Below are 12,878 nucleotides of genomic sequence, written 5' to 3'. Positions count from 1 at the left end.
GTGGTCTGAGCTGTATGAGTGATCCCCTTTTCTCCCTCTTCATTCCCTCACAGATGCAGTGCACCACTTTGGGGACATTTCTCCAACAGAAATGGTCCAGAGCTGTTCTCAGATCTTGATCTCTAAACATCATTCCACTCTCAATAAAGCAGGATTATTTGGAAAAATAGTGGATTCTAGAGTCAGAGCATGAAAAGAAAAAGATGAGAATAGAATAAAGACATGATGGAGATATAGAATTCAGTGTCTCCACTGGTTAAATTGAGGCAATTTGAGCTTCAAAATAAAGAATAATGGATTATATCTGTTGAATAAAATGCCTGCAAGTTCAAACTTATGTAAATATAAATAAATAAATAAATGGAGAGTAGATAAATTATTCCTTTAGAGTAGAATACCACCTAATAAGTGAATAGGAATGATGAAAGTAATGATAAAGATTCTCTGCTTGACCAAGGTTTTGTCAGGCTTCTGAACCTTCTCCTAGGCCCATCTGTGCACTTCAGTTTAAAATCTAGTTTTATCAAAGAACTCTCTTAAGTCACTTAAACAAGAACTCCCCATCCTTGATACTTGATCACCCTTGATATTGGATCAGGTTTCTCATACTCCACCACTCACCACCCACCAGGTAATATCCAATCACCCTGATCAATTTTCAACAAGAATCTTGTTGGGCCAGTTTAGCCAAAATTTCCCCTTACTCCTAGTATTTCCTCTTAGTAATTTTTGATCTACTGACCTCCTCACTCTGCTCCTTGGCTACAAATTCACACATGCCCCTGCTACTTTTGGAATTGAGTCCTCTATCTCTACCTCACTGTAAAATCTTGTTATGTGGTCTCTATACCTATTACTATGGTTCTTAACAAAATCTTCCTTACTGTACTTGAACTGGTATCTTTGAACATTTTTTTCTTTAACATTAGAAAATCACCATTTGCAACCATTATGGTAATAATCAATTTGGCAACATTAATGCATACTGAAACTTGTAAATAAAAGTAAAAAAGATGTATACAATTTTACACACTCTCAAGGAAATCCTACACAAAATAGGTATAAATAAAAATGGAGGGGAGGTAACTTTATGATGAAGAAATGTAATAGACACCATTTTCATCAAGTACTCAAAATTTTTTTACCAGAAATAGGATAAACTAACATCATATTCCACCAGAAACAAAGCAATGAAAAAACATTAATTATTTGATATCCAGCTTAAAATAATTACCTTAGTCTAACCAAGAAGAAACATCACACAAACCCAAACTGATGAGTGCTCTACAAAATGATTGTCATATAATCATCAGAAATACCTATGTCTAATTTGAAGGCAGGTAATGTGACTCTTCCAGATTCACTCTTTTTTGCTCCATATAGTTTTGGATATTATGAGATTTTCATACTTCTATATAAATTTTAGGATTATTTTTCCTTTTTCTGTGAAGAATATCATTGATTTTTTAATAGAAATTGAACTCAATCTACAGATTGCTCTGGATAGTACAGACATTTTAGCAATACTGATTATTCCAATCCATGAATGTGGGATATCGTTTCATTTTGGTACCATCTTCAGTTACTTTCACCAACGTTTTAGATTTTCATTGTAGAGATCTTTCACTTTTTGGTGAAGTTTATTTCTAGATATTTTACTTTTTTGTAGCTATTGTAAATGGTTTACTTTCTTGTTTTCTTTTTCATATTGCTTGTTGTTACAAAGCTATAGTAACCATGCAACCATAAAGAAAAATAAAATCATGAACTTCACAGTAACCTGGATGGAATTAGAGTTTATAAGACTGAGTGATCTTTCACAGAAACAAAGATCTGAGTATCACATGTTCTCACTCATAAGTGGACCTTGAACAACTCCCGTAATACTATAACAAAAGGATTGACTGTAATGGGAAACTGCTGGGGGGAGGGGAGGTGGGGAGGTGGGATTGACAGCAATCGAGATCTGCCTGGGGAGGGGGCACACCTCATCAACAAGGGTAACTGCATAATGAATATTTGTATACCTAACCCTGAATTGAACCCCACAATTTAAAAAAATAATAAAACAAAATAAAATTAAATTAAAAACAAAGCTATAGTAACCAAAACAGCAGGTTACAGGCATAAAAACACACACAAACATCAATGGAACAAAATTGAGAACCCATGAACAAATCCATGCATTTACAGTCAACTTTTTAATTTTATTTTATTTTATTACAGAGATGTGGAGTATAAGTCAGGATTAGCTACACAAGTAGCCTGCATGCAGGTGAAATTCAGGCCTCCAACTGGTCCTCACTTCCATGGGGCTGTCATCCTATGCATTTGATGGTATCTTTTGCTGTGCAAAAGCTTTTCAGTTTGATCAGGTTTAGGATCAGGTACTGTTTGTGTTGTTACATGTCCCTGCCCTGGCGGTGTCCAGCAACTGCCAATCCCTCCCTTGTGTTAATGTGATTAATGTTCAGGTTCCACTTATGAGAACATGCAGTATTCAGTTCTTTGTCACTGTGATATTCTTAAGTGTGATGGTTTCCAACTCCATTCAGTTTTCTGCGAAGTCCATGATTTTGTTCTTTATGGTTGCTTAATATTCCATTGTGTATATGTACCACATTTTATTTATCCAGTCCACTTTCGATGGGCAATAGGGTTGGTTCCATGTTTTTGCTATTGTGAATAGTGCAGCCATAAACTTGCATGTGCAGGTGTGTTTTTGGTAGAACAATTTATGTTCCTCCAGATATATTCCCAGGAGAGGGACTGCTGGATCATATGGAAGGTCAATTTTTGTTTCGGTTAGGAATTACTACACTGCTTTCCACAGGGATTGAACTAGCTTGCACTCCCACCAATAGTGTAGAAGCATTCCATTTTCTCTACGCCCACACTAGTATCTGTTGTTTTCTAATGTATTGTTGAGAACCATCCTTACTGGAATTAGGTGTTTTCTCATTGTGGTTTTGATTTGCATGTCTCTGATGATTAGTGATGCTGAGCATTTTTTCATGTATCTGTTGGCTGCTTGTATATCTTCTTTTTTTGTTTTGTTTAATTTTCATTTTAAAGATGCGGAGTACGATTCAGGGTTAGGTATACAAATGGTCATTGTACAGGTAAAGTTTGGGCCTCATTTTGGTCCCCATGTCACCTGGTTTGAGATCAGATACCCTTGCTGATAAAGTGTGTCACCCCACCCCACCACTCCTGCCTCCCCCACCATCGCTCCCTCCCCTGGCAGTTTCCCACTACTGTTTTTTGAAAAGTTTCTATTCATGTCCTTTGCCCACTTTTTAATAGGGTTGCTTGCGTTTTTTCCTTTCTTTTCATATGAGTTCCTTGTAGATGCTGGATGTTAGGCCTTTGTTAGATATACAGGTGGCAAATACTTCTTCCCATTCTGTGGGTTGTCTCCCCATGCATTTGATGGTTTCTTTTGCTGTGCAAAAGCTTTTCAGTTTGATGAGGTCCCATTTGTCTATCTTAGTTTTTATGGCATTTGCTTTTGGGGATTTGAACAAGAATCGGTTGCCTACTCCAATGTGCATGGTGTGTTTCCTACATTTTCTTCTAAGATTCTTTTCGTTTCACATTTAGGTCTTTGATGCATTTAGAGTTGATTTTTGTATATGGTGATAGGAAAGAATCCTGTTTTATTCTTCTGCATCTGGTCAGTCAGTTTTCCCAGCACCATTTGTTACATATGGTCTCCTTTCCCCTGGTGGTTGTTATTGGTGGCTTTGTCAAAGATTAACTGGTTGAGAGATTGAGTTTTTGCTTCTGGACTCTCTCTTCTGTTCCATTGGAGCCTTTCTTGAAGCAATACCAATATGTTTTGGTTATTATAGCCCTGTAATAAAGTTTAAAGTCTGGAATGTGATACCTCCCTCTTTGTTCCTTTTGCTGATGATTGTTTTGGCTTTTTGTGCTCTTTTTTGTTTGTTTGTTTCCATGTGGATTTCTGTATTGTCATTTCTAGGTCTGAGACAAATAAGGTGGGTAATTTGATGGTTATTGCATTGAATCTGTAGATTGCCTTGGGAAGGATGGACATCTTGACAATATTGATTCTTCCAAAAGATGAGCATGGAATGTTTTTACATTTGTACAGACACATTACTTTGACAAAGGTGCCAAAAACATACATTGGGGAAAGGACAGTCTCTTCAATGAATGGTGCCAAGAAGACTAAATATTTATAACCAGTGGAATGAAACTAACCCCTATCCCTCACCATATACAAATATCAGATCAAAATGGATTAAAGGCTTAAATCTAAGATCCAAAACTATGAAACTACTAAAAGAAAACATTTGAGAAACACTCCAGAACATGGATCTGGGTAAAGATTTCTTGGGCAATATCTCAAAAGTACACATAGGCAACTAAAAAAAAATAGCAAACAAACATGAATTAATGGAGTCACATTGGAAAACTAAGATGCTTTTCCAGGTTGAAGACTACAGAGACCTCAAAACTTTGTGCTTTGCATAATCTTAGATTGGATTATTTTAGAATATTCTAGGGACAAATACTAAAACTTAAATGAAGTCTCTGGCTATACTGGAGTCCTTTGTACTATTCTTGAAACATTGATGAAAGTTTGAAGTTGGCCAGGCTTGGAGGCTCAGCCTGTAATCCCAGTACTTTGGGAGTCCAAGGCGAGTGGATTTCCTGAGCCCATGGGTTCGAGACCAGCCCGGGCAACTTGGGGATACCTCATCTCTACAATAAATCAAAATATTAGCTGGACATGGTAGCATATGCCTGTAGTTTTGGCTACTTGGAAAGCTGAGGTGGAAGGATCATCGGAGACCTGCAGGTCAACCTTGGCATGACTGTGAGTGGGCCATGGCACTCCAGCCTGGGCAATGGAGTGAGACTCCAACTCAAAAAAAAGAAAGTTTGAAGTTATTTCAAAGTTTAAGTAATAAGAGATTGTTACTCCTACCCTAAAAATAAGAATGTTGATAAGCTATAGAATTACAGCTTTTTATTCCTCATAAGAGAGCTAAGGTCACAAAGAAGCTATGTGACCTAAATTCCAGAAAGTAAGGAAACTTTCCCAGATGAAAAGGTATCTACAACTTCTCTCAGCACTGGTGGAATTATGAGAGGAAGAGGAATAAACCATAGATAGAAGTAATACACAATAAGCTAGATTTTTAACAGTCATATGTGGTCTGGGCTGATAGATTAGAGTCTTGCCAAAGTGAAAGTCTGTGTGCACCACCAATTCTTTTTGATGGGAACTCAGTGCATGAGAGTAATAAGCCAAAGGCTGAGGGCAGGGTGTAAAAGATGAGAGAGCTCTCTCTCTCTTGATGCATGCAGGGCCTTTCTCAAGTGCAAGGCAATGGTTTTTGAAGACTGAGGGAGAAACAGGGAAAGCAAAAAAAAAAATCCTTCCTAGAAACTTCATCAATTGTTGTACTGCATTAGTTTTCTAGTGGCTCAGGACAGGGAGAGAGAGCAGAGAAATATCTCCTAAAAAATAGAAGAGCCAACCATACAATCCAGTAATCCCATTTCAGGGAATACACCCAGAGGAACATAAATTATTCTACCAAAAAGACATCTGCATATGTATGTTCATTATAGCTCTATTCACAATAGCAAATACATGGAACCAACCTAGATACCCATCAAAAGTGGTCTAGATAAAGAAAATGTGGTACATATTCACAAAGGAATACTATGCAGTCATAAAGAACAAAATCATGTCCTTTGCAGCAACATGGATGCAGCTGGAGACTATCATTCTAAGTGAACTATTACAGAAACAAAAAACTGAATACCACATGTTCTCACTCATAAGTGGGTCCTAAACATTGGACACACAAACATAAAGGCAGAAACAACTGACACTGGGTACTACTAGCAGGGAAAATGAGGCAGGGCAAATAAGGGATACACAACCAACCGTTGAATACCATTTCCACTACCAGGGGAGAGATGGCTTGCTAGAAGCCCAAACCTCACCTGCATGCAATTTACTTATGTAGCAAATCCTCACATGTATCCCACAATTATAAAATTAAAATTTTTTAAATGAAATAGAAAAGTCAAAGTATGGCAAGAGAGCAAAAGGAATTCCCTAGGGGACCAAAAAAAAGGCATAATTGGACTGTAAAGAAGAAAGAAAGAGAGAGAGAGAGAGAGAGAGATCTCAAAGTTCAGGAAGACAGCAACTTGCTAGTACTCAGTTCTCTGGCCCCTTTTAAAGGAAGGTCCTAACCCCACATTCAAAGTACTTGAAGCAAGCAGTGAACTTGAATTCAACTAAAGCTGAAATTGCCCAGACACAACTCAACACAAATTAGATTAACTCAGCCACCCATATTAGCAGCCTGACAAAAGTAGCACATCTTTTCACAAGTAGAATTATCACTCAATACTTATTGTTCATTAGCATATCACTATCTGATATTCCATCAAAATTTACAAGGCATATAAAGAAGTTATAAAATGTGATACCTTGTTAAGGAAGAGTCATTAGACACAAACTCAGGGATGACCCAGATGTTGAATTTACCACTCAAGAACTTTAAAATCACTATGATAAATATATTTTTTAGAAAGATGGGTAGTATTTACAAAATAACACAATGGAAATATTAGATATGAAAACTATGATATTGGTTATAAAGAGTTAATTTGAAGGGATTAATAACAGGACACAACTCAGAGAGGAGTAGTGAACTTGAAGATTAAAATTATTTTAATTGAATTTTTAAAAGAATGAAAAGTGAAAACAATAGAATATAGTATTTACTATATTAGTAGAAAGGAGAAAGATCAGATGATCATCTTAACAGGTGCAAAAAAACTTATTTGACAAAATTCAACACTTAAAATAAAACTTTCAAAGTCTGAATAAAAGAAAACTCTAAAGAACATCTACAAAAAACCTACAGCTAATGTCACACTTAATGGTAAAATATTAGACCTTTTTTTCTTAAACTAGAGACCAAGTCAAAGATGTCTGTTCTCACTACTTTTCTAAGGGTACGCTTGTTCTACCCAGTAATAGAAGGCAAGAGAAAAGGTATAAACATCAGAAAGAAAAAAGTAAAGCTAATTCTGTTAACTGAGAGCATGAATGTATACATAGAAAACTCCATGGTACCAACAAAAACAACTAAAACTAATAAATAAATTTAATTGCACTGCAGAAACAAAGCTCAATAAACAAAATAAATTTTTTATTTTAGATACTATAAACTGCAATTACAAAATTAAAATTTGAAAATATAATTTATGATAGCATCAAAAACTAAATATATAGAAATAAATCTAATAAGTATAGCATTTATACAATGAACACTACAAAACATTGTTTAGAGAAATTAAAGAAGATTCATGTAAATAGATAGATATACCATGTTCATAGACTGAAAGATTCAACATTATACATAAGTCCACTTTCAAAGTTTATCTATGGACTAAACTTAATTTCAAAATCCAAGCAGATTTTTTTAAGGTAATTACCATAGTTCATATAAAATTATATTAAAAACCGGGCTCAGTGGCTTAGCCTGTAATCCCGCACCTTTGGGAGGCTGAGGCAAGTGGATTGCCTGAGCCCATGGGTTCAAGACCCACCTGGGCAGCGAGACCTCATCTCTACAATAAATAAAAAAAAATCGGCCGGGCGTGGTAGCACACGCCTGTAATTCTGGCTACTTGGAAGGCTGAGGTGGAAGGATTGCCAGAGCCCAGCAGGTCGAGGCTGCGGTGGCCGGGAGCGGCCACGGCACTCCAGTCTTGGTGACAGAGTGAGACTCCAACTCAAAAAATGTATATATATATTAAAAATTCAGAATATAGACTATCCAAACAATTTTTTTTAAAGAAAAATAAGGTTAGAAACCTAACACTAATCAATACAACAATCAAAATAGTGTTATATTGTCAAAGGGATAGTACTGTGGTTAAAACTGATTCTAGACAAGGTGCGCAATACAGAAAGATGGCAGCTACTTCTGGATTCTCTATTTTGTTTCACTGATCCACTTGTGTACCCTTGCAGAAAAAGCACACTGTTGTGATTAGTGTGATTTTATACTGGGCTTTAAAATCAGACTCACCAACTGAATTCTTCTCTTTCAGGAACATGAAAATATCGAGGGATTCAGAAAAAAGGCAAATTTTCCTCTGCAAATAACCATTCTCATTTGGAGAATGTTTCTGGCTTACTACAGGATTATGGTAGAGACTGAATGCTTGATAATGAGACACTAAATGACCATTAAAGAGCTATGCTGGCTAATGAGCATTAGCTGATACATTGGTCAGTGGGTCAGAATCTTGGAGTAAACCAAGTTGAAAGATTAGTGAAAAGCAGTTCAGGAATCATGTGTGAATTCACAAAGCATGTGCTCAAACACAAAGTATTAAAATATTTGTGAATTATTTACATAGACTGCCTATTGGAGAGGAAGCCTTCAATCATCAAGTGGACAAGGTGATTCGTCCTATGAATATCAATCAGCTTTTTTTTCTGAGCAACTCTCGTACCTGTTTAATGGGCTCATATACAAATCTGCCAAGATGGTGAGATGAAGTTATGAAGGAGGTCAACAAAATGGATTTTCCCTCCCCACAGCTTCTCTGTACTAAAACCACTCATTGCCCAACTGTGAATAATAGGCATTAAACATTAAGTTCCTGATTTCCAATCATTCTCCACTGGTTGATTATTTTGGACCTCCTCCACCATTGACAGAAGAGTAATTTATTCGCATCCAATTAAACAATTATTCAGTATATGTTTTTGCCTTCCTTAGCTGCAGTGCTTCTGCCAGTATCATCAAGCACAGACTTAGGACATTATGGTATTCTGCACAAAATAGTTTCTGATCAAGGAACAAATCTTACCATAAAGCAAGTACAACAATGAGCTCCCACTTTTGGAATGGACCAGTCTTACCACATACTTTACACAGAAACAGTTACTCTTATAGACCATTGAAGTGGCTTATTGAAGACTCAGTTATGTTGTTAGCTGGAAAGCACCATCTGCAAGGCTGTAGCATTGCCCCCATAAGATCCAGCTCTTTGTTTGAATCAATGGCTTACACGTGGTGCTTTTTAATTCTATTGACAAAATGTGCAGTTTGAAAATGAGACAGACAAAAACAGGAGAGGTTTCTCTTACTATCATACCCAGTAATCCATTCTTTGTATTCTTTATTCCCATTCCCGCAATTTTGAACTCTGTCAATCCAAATGACTTCCTAAGGGAGGAATAATTTCACGTGAGAAGGCAACACCTGTCCTTGTGATATGGAAGTTAAGATGGCCACCTGGTCAATTTGGGCTCCCATTGCCACTGAATCAACAGATATATAAAAAGAGACTAATTTTCAACTATCAAGGGGGAAATAGACACCATCAAGGCAAACAGAACTATGCCTGGAGTCCAGGGGATTCTCTTGGACACATATAATTACTTCCAGTTCAATAATAGATGCTAATTAAAGATCAGAATAACGCAATAAAGGCAGAGCCACTAAAGACTTAGATGCCTTAAGAATTAAGATCTGGGGCGGACTCAGTGGCTCAGCCTGTAATCCCAGCACTTTGAGAGGCTGAGGCAAGTGAATTGCCTAAGCCCGCGGGTTCAACGGGCAACTTGGTGAGACCTCATCTCTACAGTAAATCAAAAATTAGTTCTGGCTACTTGGAAGGCTGAGGTAGAAGGATCACAGAGTCTAGCAGGTCAACACTGGGGTAGCCATGAGCATGCCACTGCACTCCAGCCTGGGCGACAGAGTGAGACTCCAACTCAAAAAAAAAAAAGCATTAAGATCTGGGCCTTCTCACCAGATAAACAACCCCAATCTGCTGAGATGCTGGGGAAAAAAATCTGAATCAGGTAGTGGAAAATGTGATAAATATTATTTATTGCTTGATAACTAGTTACTGAAAAGAGAACTGTAGCAGCTATGCCTGTTTTCTCTCTTTCTGGAAAAGTATTACAAATATAGTCCACATAACCTTTTCTTAGCAGATTAAGTAAGAAAAAATGTATAACTGAAACACTGATCATAGCTGATAAGAAAGTTCTGTATTCTCAGAAATATGTTCCTATTTATAATTGAATACAGGAAAAGTGGGAGAAGAGAACCAGAATTATATTTTGAAGAGCAGGCCCTTGTAATACAGGCTTTCCCTGCTAGGAAAGTGTTCTAGAAACTTATCAGCATCAGTGTACTAGCTAGTGTTGTTTTGAAAGGATGCTTTCAGCTTCAGTGAATGTTTTTTTGGACTTTCTTTCAACTTGTTTGCTCATTTCATGATGAATGATTTACAAATTCATCTGCCCACACCATGCTGAGTGTTCAGCAGTTTTTGACCAAAAACATCATGACTCTCGTGCCCCACCCTCCCTAGTCACCCAATCTTGCCCTTGGTGGCGCTTTTTTTGTTTGTTTGTTTGTTTCCCTGGATTAAAAAAAGTGCTCAAAGGAAAATGTTTTGCTAATGTGAAACAAAAAAAAAGCAGAAGCACTAAAAGGCATCAGAACAGATAAGTTCAAAAACTTTTTTGAGTAGCAGGAAAAAAAACTTTTTCAATCAATGTATTGCATCAAACAGAGAGTAATTTGAAGGTGACTGAAGTTTAAACATGTAAGAATAAGTGCAAACTTTTTCATAAATAAATTCTGGGTTTTGGGGGATCCTCCCTTGTATTTATCTACTAGTAGAGTAACAATGTGTCCTTTTTGTTATGGCCTTCCTTCACATTATCACACTGTGGTCCACTGACACTCAACCTCTGAAGTTTCTGAAGAAGGCAGCACTTTAAATATGAGGAAGAATATTTTAATAGTTTAAATGATGCTGGTCATAAGAAAAATCAGGCTGAATCATTATCTTAAAGTATTCTTTGCTCTTATACTAAACTTGCACATCCTTCCCCCAATGTCTTGTTTCTATTAGTATCTACAACCAATCTGAGAAAAAAGAAGACAAATTTGTTTTCTGTCTCTGCCTTTCTGAGCACCTATTTGTCTCTGAACTTATCATGAGATGCAAAGTATTTATCTTTGTAAACTTTCTCCAAACTGGCCAGTAGGAAACCTCTTGAAGCAGAGCAAGAGCAAGTATAATAGGAAAGTTTGATTTTTTAAAAACTGAGGGATAGAATATGAGACTGGTCACTGCCCAATTAAAGCAGAAGAAATAGACAACTAACCTGTATATGACTTAATTAATCCAAATTTCAACGCATCCTTGCTCCCTCTGTGTCCCCAGAGACATCACCTTGGTAACCAATGCTGCTATGAGAGGAGGAAAAAACAGAGTACAACTGAACTGGCAACCGGCTCGCTCACACTGGGTGATTCAAATCAGCAGCATCAAATCAAGCCAAGCCAAGTCACTACCAGCAATAAATAGTAGCATGAACACCAAAGTGGCAGCTAAACACCTCAGTGAAGGAATCCCTCTCACAGATCATCTGACAAAATGTAGTATGGTATTTTCACACCTTTACTTAGGTATAATTGACAAATAAGACCCGCATATATTTAAGGTATACAACTTGATATGTTGGTATACATATATACTGTGAAATAATTAACATATACATCACCTCAATCTCCTCACATAGTTACTCGCTTTCTTTGGGGAGGAGGGTAAGAACACAAATTTCAAGTATACAACACAGTATTGCTAACTATATTCACATAGCTATCCATTGGGACTCTAAAACTTATTCACCTTGCATAACTTAACTCTTACCCTTTGACCAACATCACCCCCATTTCCTCCAGCCCCTAGTAATCACCATTCCTCCAGCCCCTGGCAATCAACATTCTACTTCCCACCTCTGTAAGTTTGAATGTTTGAAATTCTACATATAAATGTGATTATGCAGTTTTCTTTAAGGGAGTGGCATTAGTAAAGGTTCTCCAGAGAAACAAAATGAATAAGATGTGTGTGTGTGTGTGTGTGTGTGTGTGTGTGTGTGTGTGTGTGTGTATGTGCGCGCGAGTATACAAAGAAAGAGATTGAAACTCACTTGAAAGGATTACCTCACACAATTGCATGTGCTGGCAATTCTGAAATCTGCAGGACAAGCCAGCAGTCTGGAAACCAGGGAAGAGTTGCCGATGCAGCCTTGAGTCTACAGGCAGTCTGGAGACAGAATTCCTTCTACCGTAGGGGACCTTAGTCTGTTCTTTGAAGTCCTTCACCTCATTAGATGATGTTCACCCACATTATTGAAGGTGATCTGCCTTACTCAAAGTTTGATTAAATGGTAATCACAGCTAAAAACAAAAACAAAAACAAACTTCACAACATCCAGACTACTATTTGACCAACAACTAGATACAATAGCCTAGCCAAATTAACAGAATTAAACATCACAGGAAAGAAGAAAGAAGTGTATAAATAAGGTGAGAATGTAGATTAGAATAAAATTACATGTATCCTAAGTCAACAGAAAAAAATGGGTAGAAAAAAATAAATAAAACAGTAAAAGATAAAACTATGAAAGGATTCAAAAGAAGAGAAACTGCAGACATTTCCATTTTGGAGTGGCCTATGATGATAAAGACAAGAAGCATGGTAGAACTGATATTTCTCAGAGGGAAGACCACACTGGTGAGTTTCCCATAACGTTGGAGGCCTAAGCAGGTTAGTAGACTGAGTCTTTGTTGTTATTGAAATAGAATGCTGTGGGGCACCATTCTAATTTCTTGGTGACAATCTCTTAGGAGCAGAAAGAGACCAGTCACCTTAGCAGCAAGTCGTCAATATTAGTCCCTGCTTTGTGATCAGAAAGGCCTAAGCTCTGTAAGTGGACCTGAGAAAGACTAGAGTTTTTCATGCTACTTGAATTAAATCTACTAGCTAGC

This window comes from Carlito syrichta, unplaced genomic scaffold, assembly GCF_000164805.1.
Source record: "Carlito syrichta isolate Samal-C Ts95f unplaced genomic scaffold, Tarsius_syrichta-2.0.1 Scaffold273044, whole genome shotgun sequence".
Lineage (NCBI taxonomy): Eukaryota > Metazoa > Chordata > Mammalia > Primates > Tarsiidae > Carlito > Carlito syrichta.
The sequence above is the reverse complement of the archived record's forward strand: the minus strand, read 5'-3'. Positions refer to the sequence as shown.